Source organism: Phascolarctos cinereus, unplaced genomic scaffold (assembly GCF_003287225.1).
Source record: "Phascolarctos cinereus isolate Bilbo 61053 unplaced genomic scaffold, phaCin_HiC Scaffold_4;HRSCAF=312, whole genome shotgun sequence".
NCBI lineage: Eukaryota > Metazoa > Chordata > Mammalia > Diprotodontia > Phascolarctidae > Phascolarctos > Phascolarctos cinereus.
Window position 1 is genome coordinate 5,230,736 of NW_027555847.1, and position 17,886 is coordinate 5,248,621.

The window sequence follows — 17,886 nt, forward strand, 5'->3', positions numbered from 1 at the left end:
CCCCGCAGACAGAGGAACTGCGAGAACCATTAGAAAGCTCTCACTGCCCTGAGAACTATACGTTCTCTCAATTATCTCCAATATTCCCAAACACCCATCAAGACACCAGTCATGTGGGCAGCAGCGCTTACTGAAGCAGCTCTTCCAACGAACAAGAGCCAGCTTTCAGGGATGCTCCCTGAGCCAAGTCTCCGGCCCTCCAGCTGATGCACATAACCACTGCTATGCGATGCAGCCAGCTGGTGCTGCAGCAGATAGAGCACTGGCCTTAGAACCAGAAAGATCTGAGTTCAAATGCTGCCTCAGGCAGGTTGTTGAACCTTACTCAGTCTCAGTTTCCTTATCTGGAAAATGTGGATCCTCCAAACAGCATCTGATCAAACAAGATGATATTGATAAGGCCCTTCGTGAATCCGAAATTGCGCGGTAAATGCGTACGCTCATGTATTAACCTTGGAGCGTTATGCATACTATGCTAGTATCTACACAACTATTGTTCTCATCACCATCTCAGTAGCACACTGCCGAACACAGACAATAAAGTGAAGAGAAGAAAAGAGGTGCGCCGGACTTATTTTTAAAGGCAAACACCCCCGGAGAGGGGCAGCGGTGGCTGGATTCAGGGACCCAGGCATACCAGCAAACCTCAGCCTGGAGCCTTGGGGCACACCCGACTGTCTGGACGTTAATACTAGGCCAGCAATCCCCAGACAGAAAGGCCCAAGCTCCGGTTTCCCCGCAGCCATTTAGAGAGACCTAATTGTGGCCCCCAGACCCCCCAAGCCTGGGATCTGTACTGTGTCGCTGGGACCAAGACCCTCCCCTCGGATGTTTCCCTCTTGGCTCTGCTCCCTCTGCCACCGGCTCTGCCTCGGGCTTCCTTTCAAAGGCTCACAGGAGACCCCAGCCCAAAATAAAACAAAGCCACAATAACTTGTGTGTAAAGACTCTCCCAAGCTCAGTGGCAAGTTTAAAAAAACCCAAACCAGGGGAATGTTTGGAAAATCCAATTTCAAAGCTTCGGGCTGTTTCTCCAGCCCAGAACCCGCCCTCCCTGCCAGCCTTCCCAAGGGGCAGCGGCCCTCCGCTTTCCTTGAGCCAAGGTGGGCGTCAAATGCTCTTCAGGCCAAGACTAGGCCTGAGGGACGAACAGGATTAAGAGTCAAGATGGCAGAAAGAGCTCCGCCTCTGCTGCTCCCCGTGGTAGGGGGCAACAGGAACCAGGAAAAATGGGGTGGGGGGGAGGCAAATTAATAGACGGAAAAAAACCGCGGCTCTTGGTGTGAGGACTTAGGTTCGAGGAGAACTTTTTAACGCTCCCTGAGCAGCCTTGGCACATCCTATAATCTCCAAGGCTCAGATTCTGCAAAAACCAAGGGGGTCTGGCTTGATGCCGGTGAGGCCCCTCCCAGCCCAGGAGGCCCGAGAGCAGCACTCCTCAGTGGGTGTGTCCCAGCTGAATTTTCCTGTGGGCATCTCCTACATGAGCCCCACAACCATCACCTGTCTCCTTCTCTCAGAAACCCATCGCCCCGTCTCCTGTTACTGCCTCCCTGTCACCTTGCCAGCACCCAGCACGGTGCCTGGCACACAGCAGCCACATAATAAAGGCATGCAGATTGATGATTGATTTTGCAGCATCTGCATGGGAATCCCCTTTTCCTCCCTGGTCCCATCATCTTTCTCTCAGTCCCAAATGGCTAGGAGTTCGGGTCAATTGCCCCCCCTTCCCCCACCCCCCAATCAGGACACCCAGGGCCACCTTGCCTTGCGTAACCATGACGTTAACAACCCACCAGCACCAGACTTTTCTTCAAACCCAATTTGCTGGAAACATTCACAATAGACACCTACCTCTCCACTGTAATTTTGGAAATTGCGAAAGTACATGAGCACCAGACTACAAAGTTCTTATTAAAGGTGAGGGATAAAGAGAAGCCAGGGGCCGCCTACCTGGAGAGATGCAGGTTCCCTGCAGCTATGAAGGAGGTAGGGAAAACCCCCAAGTGCTGATTCTGTACCAAGTGGAAGCTTGAAGCCCATCCCTGGAGACAGAAGGGGCTATACATAGCTAGCTCCCAAGCCTAGACCAAGGGCCTGCAGGCCCTGCCCTCAGTCTGGAGAGAGGAAACCTGTAGCCCCTTAGCCAGCTGTTACAGAAGGCCCTGGGGCCCCTGCCTCTGGGCAGAATGGAGGCCTACAGTCCATCCCTGGGGATAGAAGCAGTCACTTACACAGCTGTCACTGGGAGCCCCCGGGCCCAGCCTCTGGGCTCATCGGAGATCTTCAGCCCCCACCAGGGGTGTCTGAAGCAAGCATGGATAGTCCAAGGAGAACCGAAGCATCAGGCTAAGCCCCAGGCTCGCAGGAGACCCTACCTGGGGAGGCCCCACCTGCTCCAAAGGGCACAGGGCCCTTCCGTAATTCTATGCTGACCTCCCTTTTTCTCTTCTCCAAAGTGGGCTGGCCCCGGATGGCAGATGCAGGCCAAACAGATAACAAAGAAACTTTCACAATTAGTTCGTCCTTGTTCTCTTTCATTCCTTGGAGAAAAGCCACCATTCCAGTGTGGTAACTCCCCGTTCCTCCCCAGAGACACACCACAGCAGCACCATCCTTTTCCTGTGCCCCATCCATGCTCGCCAGGGGGCCGGGAGAGCTCAGAGCTGTGGGCAGAAGGGAATCTGGACTCTGGGCAAGGAAAGTGGTGAGCTCCCAGTCCCGGCGTCTGCAAGCAGAGGTGGGGGTGTTTTCAAGGAGAGTCTGATGCAGACAAGGGCCTGACTTGTCACATCCCGAGGCCCTTCCTGGCTCTGAGATCCTGGGACTCTGAGATGGTGTGACCAGCTCTTCAGCATGAAGGCATCAGAACCCTGCCTCGGAGCTGAAAGAAGTGGCCCAGCACTGGAGAATCAGAGAGGTCATCCGGACTCATCTTTACTACTCAGTCAATCCTATACCCTGGGCTGATGAGCCTGGCCTCGGAGACCAGACAGCAGCTGCATGTTAAGATCAAACCCGGACTCCAGACACTCACTAGCTGTGTGACCCTGGGCTAGTTTCTCAGCCTCAGTTTCCCCATCTGTAAAAAATGAGACGACTAAGAGCCTTTAGCTCTCAGAGTTTTTTGCAAAGATAAGATGTGACAACACGCAGAAAGCACTTTGCAAACCCCTAGCAATGCAAAGATGCTGGCTATTTATTTCAACCATGGATGAGCCTGCCCAGATCTCTTTTGGCAAGGGGTAAGGCAGCAATCACTTTGCACAATTCCCCAATTAGAGACCAACGTTCTGGGGCTGAGGGGCTCCAGGGTCCCAGCTGAGGCTATGGGGAGGTGCCGTGTGCTACAGGACACATGGATGTGGCTAACACTGATATAGTGTCTCCCTTGTGCCAAGCACCGTGCTAAGCACTTTACAATTACCTCATCTGGTCCTCAACAACAGTCCAAGATAGGGGCTATTATTGGCCCCATTTTACAGATGAGGAGCCCGAGGCAGACAGAGGTGAAGTCACTGCCCAGGGTCACACAGCCAGGAAGTGTCTGAGGTCTTCCTGACTCCAGGGGCTCCATCCCCTGGGCCATCTAACTGCCCTCTGTTGATAATTATGATAATAACTAACGTCTTTAGCATTGCAAGGTTGGTAAAGTACACTACAGCTCCTCTCGTTTGAGCCTCATGAGGAACTAAAGAACCCAAAAGTCATCACAATGCTGCTTGTTTTGAGGGGCAGGGAAGGGAGGCAGAGAAGGGGCTTGGTCCAGGGGAAGAGCTAAGCTGGCTTCGTGGTTGTTGTCCCCTGGGGCTTCAGACAGAAAACAGAAAAAGGAACAGTTTCTTCCCCCCTCAGCCATCAGCCTCGTTCCTCATTCAGTGTTTTTCTCTAACTGTGTCCGTGATGCAAGCCCAGGGGTTCTTTTCTAGCTCTAGCTAGCTGGGCAGTGGGCATAGCCCAGTCCTCCCTGGAGGTCCTGACCCAGGGTCCCAGCTGACCTTGGGGGGCCACCTCAGGCTGTGCCTCTGAGGCTTCCATTCCTTCTCTCCCCAGCACTGAGCCCAGGCTCCAGTGGTTGCCCTTGGAGTTCCTGTGCTACAGTGAGCTGAGCATCCAGGGGAGGCTGCAGGGAGGGGAGTGGGGAGTGGAAGTCAGAGGTTCAGGAGACTCTGTCCCATGGTACACACAGGAAAGAGAAGTCTAGGAAGGAAAGAAGGCTCTCTTCTCTATGTACTGGGGTATCTCAAAGGCTTCAGGAGCCAAGAGCCAAGGGCCTCAGTCAGTGTGGTCAAGACTTATCACTTCTCCTTTCTGTTGGCTAAGTAAAATTAGCACCTTGGTTCCTTCCTATTTCTAACCACTTCTCTTCACTAAGGTGCTTCATCCAAGCTGACATCTCTCTGTGGCTGACATAGCTTGAGGGGGAAGGGGCTCTCTAGCAGTTACGAGGGTCTTGGCCTACCAGTGCGGAAATCCTTTGGCTACAGTTTTGTGAATACATGGGGTCAACTGAACCAATAGAATGGCAACAACAATGAATTTCAGTTCAATAAAGCAATTACACAACTAACTGGAAAAGAATGCTTTGTTAGACAGTCCACATTCCTTAAGTATTCAAGTAGAGACAAGATGCCCATTTCTCAGGGACGACTTGTGATTCCTGCCCTGAGTCGGAGGGTAGGCAGTAGGAGAAAGAAGGTCCCTTTCAACTCCATGACTTGATAACTAGGAGAAAACTGGGGAAACACTGCAAAGGCGGGGGGGGGGGGAGGGATTAACACTTCATTTCTCAGGTGCAATTGATCAATGAGTATTAAACCCCTACTACGTGCTAGGCACCACGTGGTCCGCAATACTTCTCCCTTATTTCTGTCTTCTCTATTCCTGTACAAGCTCAAAAGAGAAAACAAAAAGTCATGCAAGTGGAGAACTACCTCCATGGATGAAGAAATTGAAGGCCAGCCAAGGGAGACATCAGAGGACAGCTACTTACACACGTTCCTTCTCTCATCATCCCAACAACCTGGCCAAGATGGTGCTATTGCTTTACAGATGAGGAAAGGGTTTCCATGAAGTTAGGAGACCTGCCCCAAGAATCACCAGGAAGCCTTAGAGACAGGCTGTGAGCCCAGATGTACCTGGCTCCCTATCCGGCACTTCATCCACTTCACTGCCCTGTTCAGTCCATGGCTATCCCAGAGCAGCATGTGCTTTGAAAGGTTTTGCTTTGCTTTATTTTCTAGGAATGACCACAGAAACAGAGATTTAGAACAGAAGGGACTTGAAGGGGCATCTAGTACCACTCCTGCATTTTACAGATGAGGAAACAGAGAACCAAGAAAGAGAAATGACCTGCCCAAGGTCACACAGGGAGTAAGAAGCAAACCCAAGTCCTGAAACAGTACTTAATGACAGGTTAGGCCAAGCCCCATCTAAACCTACCCATTACTGTGTTCTCTTTGTTAGCTCACTAGGCTTGTCATTGACTGGCTGTAGATCAAAAACCTCATGATAGGTTAGGCAGAGCCGTCTACATCCACACTGTTACTAACTCCTCTTTGTTAACTTGATAGCCCGGTTATGGGTAGAACAAAGATTCTCTCAATGAAGGTCTGTACCACTCACTGAAAAAATAAATGAGGAGATGAGTTAGTAACTAGGGTGAATTTAAGCCTGTATCCAAAGTATCTTATTTCAGGAATAAAAAAAAAACACTACCAACTTTATACCGCAAAACTATGCATACCCCCACAATGATGGCTCAACCAAGGATTTTTATGTAATAATATAAGGACCCGAAGCCACCACCGAAAGCCCCTGTCAGACTGTTTGGCTTCTTAACCGTTTACAGCATGTTCCCCATGAAACTAACCACCCCTTGCATTGTCTCCTACCCCTCCCCACCCTCCTCTCTAAGCCAGGATCATGTTTCACAAACTCAAGCAACAATGTCAAACATAGTCTGTGCTCAGATTTAGATTCGGGCAGAACTACTGGGGGAGGGAGAGACTGACTGTGTCCAGGAAAAAGGAACATTTGCCTTCACGGTGGACTTCCTCCTACATTAGGAAATTACATGTGAAGAAAAGAGGATGAGAACTCTTCATAATGACAGCTCCCCATGACAGAAGACTCAGACATGCTGAGCCAACCCTCCAGAGAGTCCTGAGCTCTACAAACATGATGAGCACATAGGGAAGGTCTGCGATCAGTCAAAGAGCTGATGGATTCCACCTAGACTTTAAAATCTGCAGGTCTTGCCCACCCTTAAAAAACAACTGTCCCCACCCCTTGCCAGGGCAGCCTCTAGAAAGTCAGACCTCCTCGCGCACATCAGCCTGTAAAGGATTCACATGGATTCCACCATCGTTCATCTTTGCCTTCGTATTGGCTTTAAGAATCTCTCCTATTCTGGGCTCCAGGTAAGCACAGGAGAGTAGCAAAAGGCAGAGAAAAAAGGTCTCTCCATACCAAGAGCAAAATCCTCCAAGACTTTTTAAGGGCGAGCAAGACAAGCAAGCAACCTTACTCGACATCCGAGGCTAGTTCTCTGCTTTCCTAGCAAGCTTCCAATGGGCACTGATACTTGTTCATTTCTTGATTACAGCACTGGTTGCCTGAGTCAAAGAAAACCTTAGGAATCCTAAGAGCTGCTGCTTTCTTCCTTCCCAGGGAAAAGCCCAAAGGAGGGGGAGCAATGGACCTCAGTGTTCCCTATAGCAATGACATCCCTACCTTCACCTTCCACACTAAGCAGGGTAATTTATTACACACTCTCTGCATGGCTCATTGCCAGAATACTGGGCACCAAGTCATCAACAAGCATTTATTAAGCCCTACTGTGTACCAGGCTTTGTGCCCAGTGGTGGGGATACACAGAAAGGCAAAATCCAGTTCCTGCTCTCAAGGAGTTCACAGGCTCTCTACAGCCAACACTAGAGAAAGAATTTAAATATGGCCTTGATAATATGATCACATGAAGACATAGAATCCTAGATTTAAGACCTAGAGGTGGCCTGTGAGGTCATCGAGTCCAACACTACTGTTTTACAGATGAGGTCAATTTTGATCGCCAGCCCCTGGATGTTGACATCCAGTGCAGTATAAAACAGGATGGCTAAGGGTGTGGTCAAAGATGTCAAGGAAGATGAAAGGCTGTGCAAAGTGAGGCCAAATCAGAGACACCCTATCACTGGCAGAGGTAGCACTAGCTGCCCGGAACTCAAGAATGCTACAACAGCTCCTCATCAAAATGTATAGCAGTGACAAAAACGTGAGTCTGACCATTCATACCAGGAAACACAAAGTGGATGACAATGCTCACTGCTCAGAAATTGGGCTTGATGGGGAGAAACCATCTATGTACACGTGTACACATGCACAATCATGTGTAATATATACAAGAAGAGGGAGAGAAGCTCAGTGACATTACCCATTTACACACACACACACACACACACACACACACACACACACACACACCCCTACACATCCATGTAATTCCACCCCAGCCCCATCTCTCCAATTGGAAAGAGATAGATTCCTCTCCATTCCTATAATATCAATTGCATACATCTCCCATAAAGACAGATTCTTGCCCACTCTGTCTCTCTAGTCTATCCCAAGTACTTCCTCATTCTAGCTACACTCTCTAAACACTCCTTCCTCCACACTACCCACGAGCTTGACCCGATGATGGCTCTTGACTCTTCACTGCATCCAGTCCAAGCTCTCCTAGTGCTTTACAAGGCTCCCCATAATTGCAATCCACCCGTCCTTTTCAACTTTATTTCTTACCACTACTCACCATAACTATAGTAATGATGGTGATAGTTGACATTAATGTAATATTTTGAGGTTTGCAAAATATTTTGAAGTCGATGCTGTTATTATCCCCATTTTACAGAGGAAGAAACTAAGGCTCACAGGGGAGAAGGGACTTCCCCAGGGTCACAGCTGGTCTGTGCCTGAGGCTCTTCCCAAGTCTACAGCAACCTCTGCTCTAGTCAAGTCAGTCCCTGCCTGTCCCCCCCCCAACTATTCCCTCCTTGTTGCCTTCGCTCACACAGTCCTCCAGACCTGGAACACCCTCCTGCTCAGTCTCAGATAGACTCCTATCTATCTACACTTGTTATAGTATTAGAGCTGGGTCCAAGCCCATTTCCCCCGGACCACTATCCAATTTGAATTCCATTCACAAAGCCTTGATTAAGCAGCTATCCTAGCTATTAAGTTAGTGTAAGATGTTGGAAATACAAAGAGATATTTAAAGGAAGGGGTCCTTGCCCTCAGGGAGCTTATGTTCTGAGTGTCTGCATCCCCCTGCTCTCTCTTTATCTTGCCCAAAGCAAATGTCCATCATATTTTGTAGCCACTGCCTCAGTCTGCTTTCTCCACCCATCATCATTTATCTCCCCAACCCCCCCATCCTGACCCAGCAAACTTCGGCTCCGCCCTGGGTTATCTGGTCAGCTTCACCAGCCCACAACCAGGGCTTTCCTCACCACTTCCTGGCCACCTCCAAGTACACACATTTCAACTCCCTTTGTTAGAACACGAGCTCCTTGAGGGCAGGAGCTGTCTCGCTTGCTTGCATCTGCACAGCACAGTGCCCGACATCTAATGAGCACCCGATAAATGCTGTATCTAAGATGATTACGACATAACTCACCATAATGAAGTCGGTTATTTCCAGACAAATAGAGTGAATTGCTTTCTTTCCCAGTGTTTTCTAACATTGGGTTTGTCCAATATGGGCCTCTTGGGTGTCTTGGTTCTTCTTCAGGACAATCTATTCTGTTCCATTTATCTACTTCTTGGGTTTTTCTACAGCAGCAGATACCATCAATAATCACCACTTTGGAGCAGGGCTTAACAATAACACAGAATGGCAAGTTCCCACTTCCTTTCATTTTCCTTCCTAATTCCCCGTGAACTCCTTGGTGAGTTCTTCTTCCATATAACCTATGTTATCACTTTAGCTAATTTAATGAAGTTTCTTATTGGTATTTGGATTAGGACACAAAAATACTCAAATTTAGATTTCTGTGATTTCCTCAGTGTGGATGTCCTCTCCAGTGACACAGATCTCAGCCCATCATCCCAGAGATTCTTGTCCGTGCCCTCTTCCAGGCTCACCACCATCATAGGGATGTACTGAGATGCTAGAGGTCTTCCTCCTCCTCTCCTGACACTGTGAGGATGCCAGTGGGCTCTCTAGCCACCCGCTTTTCATCTCTCCCTCTCACTACATGGCCACCCCATTTTCTTTTGTGCTCACATATTTCCTGATCTTCAATGTTCCCTTTGGTTCCATGGAGCGGCCTGTTCATTCCCACCATGCATCTTTCCAATGGCACTGAGCTTCAGTTCTTCAGAGACCATTGTGTTCCATGTCTCAAAGTTACATAACACCAGGAGACATTCTCTTGAATACTCTCAACCAACATGGTATCTCCCATCCACATAGCCCAATCATTCAAGTTCCTTGAAGGGCATCAAGACAGGAGAAGCCTGGCACTAGACAAGGCATGAATCAGGCAGGAGCACATTCGCCACAGGTGCTTGTGCCCCACCCCCCCGTGAAGATGGAGACTGAGCAGGGAGTGCAAGTGGGACAAGGACTCCCTGTGGATGGTGAGGCCCTCAAAGGCCCTTGTTTCTGGATGACACTGTGCTGGGGGCATTAAGCTCAAATTGTGCCACTCCTGGTGTTCATAGCTCTGTAAAATCTGGGTCTTAAGCCAAGTCAGTAAACCAAAAGAAAGAGGAGCCCATCTCACTCAACTGTCTTAGAGGTCCAGGGGAATCTCAGATCTCTATTCATTCAGCCTTGGAACCAAAAGGGATCTCAGAGGTCTTTGAGGCCAACCCTATCATTTTCCAGAATGGGAAACTGAGAGATAAAGGACACACAAACATGAAGTGCCAAAAAAAGGATTGGAACCCAGGTCTCCTGACTCCAAATTCCAAGTTTTTTTCCACTGCACCTCTTCTGAGTAAAGCAAGAACTATCTTCTCATTTACAAGTAAAATTCCATTAGCATTTTAAAAATACAAACACAACACTGGAACCCAAACAAACAAAACACCAGCATAAATCAGCCTCGTGGGCAGCCAGCCCCTTGGGGCACCCCTGGGAAGGCGGAGAGGTTTGTGTTGGCTGCCCGGGGCCTCTCCCAGGCTGGGCCATCCTGGCGGCTTCAAGTGGCCAGCACCATCCTCCTCTCCAACCTTCTCCCTTCAGACACAACAGGAAGGCAGCCAAGATCATCTCCCAACTGCTGGCTGAGTGAGTATGAAGAGCAGGCCTGAGTGGGAGCCAGCACCATCAGCCTTCCCGGGAGAGACTTACTTCATGGGGAGGATAGTGTGGGAGGGGGAGCCCTAAGATGCCATTGTAGCTCCAGGATAAACACCATCAGAGCCTTTGGGAGAGGGGCGAGTTGTGATTGATCACTTTCCTTTGAGAGCTGTCCTGGGTGCCCAGAGAAGCCAGTGTTCACTCCCCCAGCGACTTCTTCAAAGGCCTTTTCAATCCAACAATTGACAAATGTGTATCATGCTCTTGCTATGTGCCACAGGATATCCTAGGCACCGAGGAAACAAAGATGAAACAAAGTAACTCCTGCCCTCCAGGAGCTTACAATCCATCAGGGGAAACATTGTTCACTCATTTTGGTCATGTCTAACTCTTTGTGACCCCACTTAGGGTTTTCTTGGCAAAGATATTGTATTGGTTTGCCATGTCCTTCAGCTCATTTTACAGATGAGGAAACTGAGGCAAGCAGGGTGAGGTGACTTATCCAAGGTCACACAGCTGGTTAGTGTCTAAGGCCAAATCTCAGGTCTTCCTGACTCCAGGCCCAGCTTTCTATCCACTGCTCTACCTAGCTGCTCAGGAGAACTGTAGAAGGTGCTTAATAAAGGCTTATTGACTGACGTAACATGTATACATTCTTCTAACACAGACTGATCCTGTAAACTTTATCTTCACTTCAATGCTCCCCCCACTTCCCCCTGCCCCTAGACTTGGGGATAGATAGATAGAAAGATAGTTAGTTGAAAGGACCCTCCTTGTTGACAAAGCATAACAAAATGCACAATATTTCTAAGTTATTTTTGTCATGGAATTCTGCTGTCATTTGTCTATTACAGGGAAACATACTCCTTGTCTCCAGGGCTGACAGATCAAAGGGAAGTGACAGCAGTAACCTCTCCTTCCCCGTTGATGAATTGTAGTGGTACAATGGACAGAACGCCGGACCTGAGATCAGGACATCTCATCTTCCTTTGTTCAAATCCAGCCTCAGGTACTTACCAGCTGTGTGACCCTAGGCAAGTCACTTCACTGGGTCTGCCTCAATTCCCCATCTGTAAAATGAGTCTGAGAAGGAAATGACAAACCCCTCCAGTATCTCTGCCAGGAAAATCCTAAATGCGGTCATGAAGTATCAGACACGACTGAAATGACTGATCAAGAACATCTTCCCTTCTTCCCGCCCACTGAGTGGGAGCGTCCTCACCCACTCCCATGGCTCTGATGACCAAAATGTTATGTGCAAACCCACATCCGCAGCCGCAGTTCTGAGGCCCCGTGCCACATCTCGGATTGTCCCACCTAAATGTCCCACCAGAACCGCAATCTCAGCAAGTCGATGTCCCTGTTAAAATTCTCCAATTCTTGGACTTCCCTGTTTAATCACTGCTAACACCACCATCTTCTCAATAACAATGGCTCAACACCCTTGCTACGTGCAATTAGCACAGTGAAAAAAAGCCTAAGCCTTGGGAGTCAGAAGACCCAGATTTGAATCCTGCCCCAACATTGTGTGACCCCTGAGCAAGTTACTTAGCTACTATGTACCTCAGTTTCCTCCTCTATAAAATGGGGATAATAATAGCACTTACCTCTCAAGGTTATTATAAGGATTAAATGACTTAATATACAAAAAAACCTTAAAGTGCAACATAATGATAGGTATTATTATTGTCAGTTATTAGTTGACAAATGCTGACCATGCTCAACATCCCTCAGCTCTGGTCGTAGAGCTACTGCCCACCCTCAATCACTACCTCTCTCCTGGACCACAGTAACAGCCTCCTCACTGGTCTCCCTGCCTCCAGTCCTCCAGCCTCGCATCCGTCCTCCCGCAGACACTGGTTACCCAAAGAACAGGTCTCACATGCCATTGCCCTGCTCACAAACGTGTGGGTAGGCTCCATAGCTTGGCTCTGAAAGCCCTCTGCAGTCTAGCTCAAACCCATCTTTCCAGCTCATTTCCCATTGCTCCCCTTCAAACATACAACATCCAGCCCCTCTCACCCACTAGATGCTCCCCAAGCTGGCCCAACCCTCTCGTCCATCCACCATGCCTAGAACACGACCTCCCTTGGCTTATTTTCCATCTGCTGGAATCCTTCTCTCCTCAAGGCTGAGCTCCAGTGCCACCGCCCCTGAAAGCCTCCCCAGGTGCCCGGCTGAGTTGGCACTCCCCTGCTCACATATGCCCAGAGCATGTGCCCAGTCACGGTGTAGATGTTGTATCCTTCCTCCTTTTGATAACAAGCTCCAAGAGGGCTAGCACTGGGTTGCCTCTGCCTCCGAAGCCGCAGAATGAAGTGCAGGGCCCTGCAATGAGCAGGCACTAGGGAAGATGGTGGAATTGGCAGCAGTTGGAAGGAGCCCAGCAGGAGAAAACAGAGGCATCACCCAACCTCCTGCCTCCTCTCTCCTCAGATCTGCTGATCTCTTTGGGGCTTTTAAACATTCATTTATTCAGTGACTCCTTTCCATCAGCGGTTCAGGTGAAGAAAAATAAGAGAGATTCAAGGATAAGTATTACCAGCCACTAATGAACTTGAATATGGTTAGGGGCATTCACCTCGGTCTTCATTTGTTTCCCCAGGCCTGACACAATGTACGCGGTGAAAACAATAGCCAGAATTTCCACGATGCTTTTTAAGATTTTCATTTGTTCCTCAAAACCACTGTGAAGGGAGTACTCTTACTAGCCCCATTTTACTGAGGCATAAGTGACTTTCCTAGGATCACACATCTAGTGGTAGAGGCTAGACTTGCACTCAGGTCTTCCTGACTCCAAGATCAGTGCTCTAACCACTAAGCCACAGCTGCCACAATCAGAGGCTTTCATTATCGGGAGCAAATCCTGGAAATGATCAAGCAGCAGCCTTTATTTTACATACCCCAGTGAAACCCATTTTCTAGAGGTTGATCCAGCGGGATCAGTAAACAGTTTTCTTCCCCAGACCACCTCTCGGACAACAGCATGAAGCAGCTTGGGGGGGACAGGGTGAGTGAGTTCAAAGCCTCTCTCTGCTGTTGCTGTGTGACCTTGGAAAAGTTGATTGTCTTCTCTGGATCTGTGTCATCCTTTGTAAAATGAGGTGATCTACAAGGTCCTGCCTCTCGCTAAATCCAGTGATACCAAGGATGTCCTCTGCCCAGAGCTTGCAAGGACCATCACACAAGAGGCTAGAGGTAAATAGCAAAATGCTAGCTCTGGCTCCTTCAGCATGCAAAGAAGCTTAGTGCTCATCACCAAATGTAACTCCTGGGGGACATTCGCTTATCTGAAGTTTGTTAATTATCTAAAAGCCACAAGGAGAAATAAAGAAAAGGCAGAAGGAAAATGAGGCAGAGACTAAGAGAAACTCTCTGGGCTGTTCCTTCTCTCCACAGTAAGATCAGTTTGCTCGTTCTTTGGGAGGACACATCACCAATTGTGGGTCACAAGCGTGTCCGTGGTTACGTGGTTCCACAGATGACAAACACTAGCCACTCACACAATGCCCTGGTATGTCTCCAGCCTGGAGAGCTCCCCTGAAAGAACACACAGGTTTGGCATACTTGCTGTAAGCCCTTGCGCAGACTCTGCCTTGTTTGCAGGATGGAAAGCGGACAGCATGGCATTGCAGGCATGGCTGTACCACATGCTGCCCAACAGTCAGCGCTCATTCAGGGACCCCGGCTCCTATCGCTGGTCTCACTTCATCAGGACCCCTGCATGTTGGAGTTCTCCATATCCCCAGCACGACTGGTGGACACTGTACTCGTTGCTCCAGCCGCTGGCCGACCCAGAGTCCCAGAACCCCAGAATGTCAGAAATGGGAGGGTCCCTACCTGAAGGGGCCCCACCCACACCTGAAGGGACCTTTTCCACTCATGCTCTCCAATAAGGGCTCATCTGACTTTTGTCCATAAGGGGGAAAAGGAGCAGCAGAAGGGAACAAACATTTATTAAGCTCCTACTATGAGCCAGACACGGTCCTAAGTCTTTTACAAATATTATTTCAATTTCTTAGAGACCCCCAGTGACAGGGAGCTCACTGCCACCTGAAGCTGGGGGAATCTGACACAGCTCTCATTATTAGGAAATTCCTCCTTATGTCTAGACTTACATCAAACCTAATTTCTCCTGGCAAGAAACCACGAACTTCTTTTTCTCATCCCATACCTTATATGTAGGCCCATAATGGGCCAACAATCCTCTCTCCAAATCCGAAGAGGATTCGTTCTAAGATGCTGGATATAAGTGCTCACTAGGAAATGCAGCAACACTGTCTATCTGTCAAAGGACTTTGCTTTCGTTAAGCAGCCTAGTGACTTTTGTTTTGTCTTGTTTTTTTCTAGGCAATGGGGTTAAGTGATTTGCCCAGGGTCACACAGCTAGTAAGTGTTATGTGTCTGAGGCCAAATTTGAACTTGGGTCCTACTGACTCCAGGGCTGGTGCTCTGTCCACTGCACCACCTAGCTGTCCCAGCCTAGTGACTTTTAAGCTGTCCAGAGACCAAGCATATGTCAAAGGCACCATCAAAGAAATATAAGCTCAAAGAAGATGGCCTGCTCACCTGTCCAGAGACTGGGACAATGGGGGTGTTTCCTATGTCCCTTCCACTGTCTTCATCTCAAAGTCAGCAGAAAGTGAGGACTGCCTGAGGTAACTATATGGAAGTATGGGGACAAGAATCCCTCATGAGTGGAGGGCAGAGATGGGCTGCCATCGCCATCTTTGGAGAGACTACCTACCTTGGCGAGATCCCAGGTGCCCTGGAGTATCAGAGGAGGGCTATATCTCTGGATCAGTCTCACTGTCCTCTCTCTCCATTTCACCATCATTCCTCAGCCCTGGGAAAGGTTGTACATTTCAGAGGCAATGAATGGATCCACCTCTGTCATGGAGCCATGGGTTTAGATCACAGATTCAGAGCTGAAAGTCTAGAGGTCATCTAGCCTGACTCCTTCCATTTACAGATGAGGAAACTGATGCCCAGAGAGGTTGGTTAGTGGCCAGCTAGGAAGCAGTAGATTCAGAATCAAACCCAGGTTCTCCAGTTTCAAATCCGTGACTCATCCCCCTGGACCGTGGAGCTGCTCAAGACCATTCCTACATTATTTTTTCCAGCCACAAGCTCTCTAGCTGGAATCTTCATACACACATCTAGCTCACAATAGACTTGGCCATTGATTGAGACTTGAATGTGGAGGAGTCAAGGAAAGAGCCAGATGGCCCAGAGTCCTCTGCTTAGAAATGACAAAGAAATTGTGGGGGATGTCTGAATTCCTTGATTTTGCCCCTTGTCACCGGAGAAATAAGAATGTTTCCTACCATGGCTTTTCCCATCCACAAACTGTCCTGAATGATCTGGGGAAGAAGCCTCGTTGGTCAACTGAATGGGCTGCCCGGGAAGCCCAGCTTCTCCAGCGCCCCGTGAAATATGCCTTCGTCCCATGCCAAAGGACTCTCCTTCCTCATGTCCCAGCTCATATTTTCCCTTCGAGATTCTCTGAAGACAAGAAGCTCACCTCACTCGCTGGTATCAACTGGACTTCCTCAGTCATGTTTTCCTGGTTCTGATGGGCAAAGTGAGAGGCGTCACTGGAAATTTCGTGTGTTTGGCAGGGGGTGAGTTAATGAGATTCAGGGCTAGACTGCATGAAGAGGAAGCATCCAGATGACATAAGGCAAGAGTCCCACTGTCCTCTCCCTCCAGCCCATACTTGGGGCGGGTATTCATTTTAGGAAGGACTCTAGAAATCTGGAGAGTATCCAGAGGCAAAGGGCCTTAGGACCATGCCGGACGAGGATCTGGGGCTGTTCTACCCAGAGAATAAAAGATGATTTAGGGAAGATGGTATGGTCTTTTTTATAAGATCTTAAAGATAGTGCTGCCAAAGAAGGCTTATGTTTACTCCCCTCAGATCCAGAGGGCCAGTGGGGCCTGCTGAAGAAAGGCAGGCCGGGCTAGAGGTCAAGAAGAGCTTCCTGATGGGTCAAGGTGTCCAGGAGTGGAAGGAAGAAGTGCATGGGGCATTTTGGAAGGCTTGCCACTGCAGGTCTTCAGACAAAGCCTTGATGGGCTGCTTTTTTGGTCAAGCCTTGGGGGCACCAGATGGCTGCTGAGGTCCCTCTGACCTCTGAATTTCTGTGACTTAAAGACAGACCACAGACAGAGAGATGGATTGAGGGAAGATGGAGCCTGGCTGAGCCTTCAACAGTCTCTCAGCCATAGGAAGGAGGCAATCACTGCTGGTGGTGGAAGAGCTGAAGGGATGACTGTGTAAACACACGAGGAAGTTCACACTCTGAGCCCCACTAAGGGCCAAAATGTTCCCATGAAGATCTTTCCAGCGCTACCTATAGAGCCTCAGAAAGCTGTGGTGGAAGGTTCGAGAGTACACCAACATCCTAAAGCCTGGGAAACAGGTTAGGACTAGTTCAAGGAAGGTACCTGTGTCAGGATGTCCACCTGGCAGGAGAACAACCTAACTCTTCTTAAAAGGAAATGAGTTGTCCTGTGACCATCACAGGGGGTCCTCTCTCCTAGTCACTGCTGGCAAGATTCTTGCCAGAGTCCTCCTTACTAGGCTGATCCTTCACCTGAGAGCCAGAAAGGGCTGAGGAATAGTCATCACAGTGTCTGCTGGCTGATAACTCCAGGAGAAATGCCAGGAGCAGAACAGAGGTCTGGACACGACATTTGTGGAACTGACCAAGGCCTTCAGTGTTAGTCGTGCTCTGTGAGTGAAGCAGACTTGCAGTGGTTCAAAAGAAATGTGTGATGCACAATTTAGGGAATTCATCCTGAATGTTCACATGGCCTACTCGTGCTGGACCTGTGGTAGAGCGTTCCAAGCTCATACTGGTCTGATCAGCCCCAGTCAGACGCACCGTACCTTGACCCCAACATAGTGATGTCACTTGGGTCCTTTCCAAGTACAAAGAACAACAAACAAACAATCTTAAATTCCCCCCAGCCCCGCCCCCCCCACATACACTGTCTTTTCCATGGTGCCTTCCTGACCCACGGCTGGCCAGAAGGTCCCTCTCTTCCCTTCTCTCCTGTGGTTTCCCAGACAGTCCTTAGCCTGGTCATGCCTATCCAGAGGCCCGATCTCCACCATAAGATTGCAGGGTCCCAAAGGACAAAGTCTTGGGGTGGTCTGCAAGGAGCCCCAGGGCCTTACTCAGTAAATGTCTGATAGATGGGTGAGTGAATGAGTCAATAGGAACTAGAGGAATAAAAGAAGCAATTCCTAGTCTTGATTGCAATGTACTGGATTTAGAGATGGAATCAACCAATCCATGAGTACTTCTTAAGCACCTACTGCATGCCAGACCCTGGGGAGTCAAGTGCAAAGAATGGAACAATCCCTACTTGCAAGGAGCTCACACTCTAATGGGTAACAAGTACCCAGTGAACATGAGAGAGAAAGATGGAGAGAGGTGGGGACCAAGAGAGCAGCCCACCCTCTCCTTAGCTAAGCCCATTTCCTAGGTCCCCGGCTACCAGGGCTGCCTTTCTAAGGGGCCTTCTCCTGACTGCATTGATCTTGTATCTCCTGATTTCTCTCTCTCATCTCC

The 17,886-nt window shown here is 49.1% G+C and overlaps 1 protein-coding gene across 5 annotated transcripts in view; it reads right to left on the bottom strand.

The window, feature by feature from the left end:
• Positions 1 to 17,886, bottom strand: part of ELMO1 (engulfment and cell motility 1) — a 411,711-nt gene that overhangs the window by 356,802 nt on the left and 37,023 nt on the right. Inside the window, exon 1 of one of the 5 annotated variants that reach the window (XM_020964351.2) lies at positions 2,235 to 2,335. The exons of the other annotated variants lie outside the window; for them this stretch is intronic. The gene's annotated coding sequence lies outside the window, so the exon portion shown is untranslated. Of the gene's footprint in view, positions 1 to 2,234; positions 2,336 to 17,886 lie in introns of those variants that run through there. 5 annotated transcript variants of the gene reach the window in all.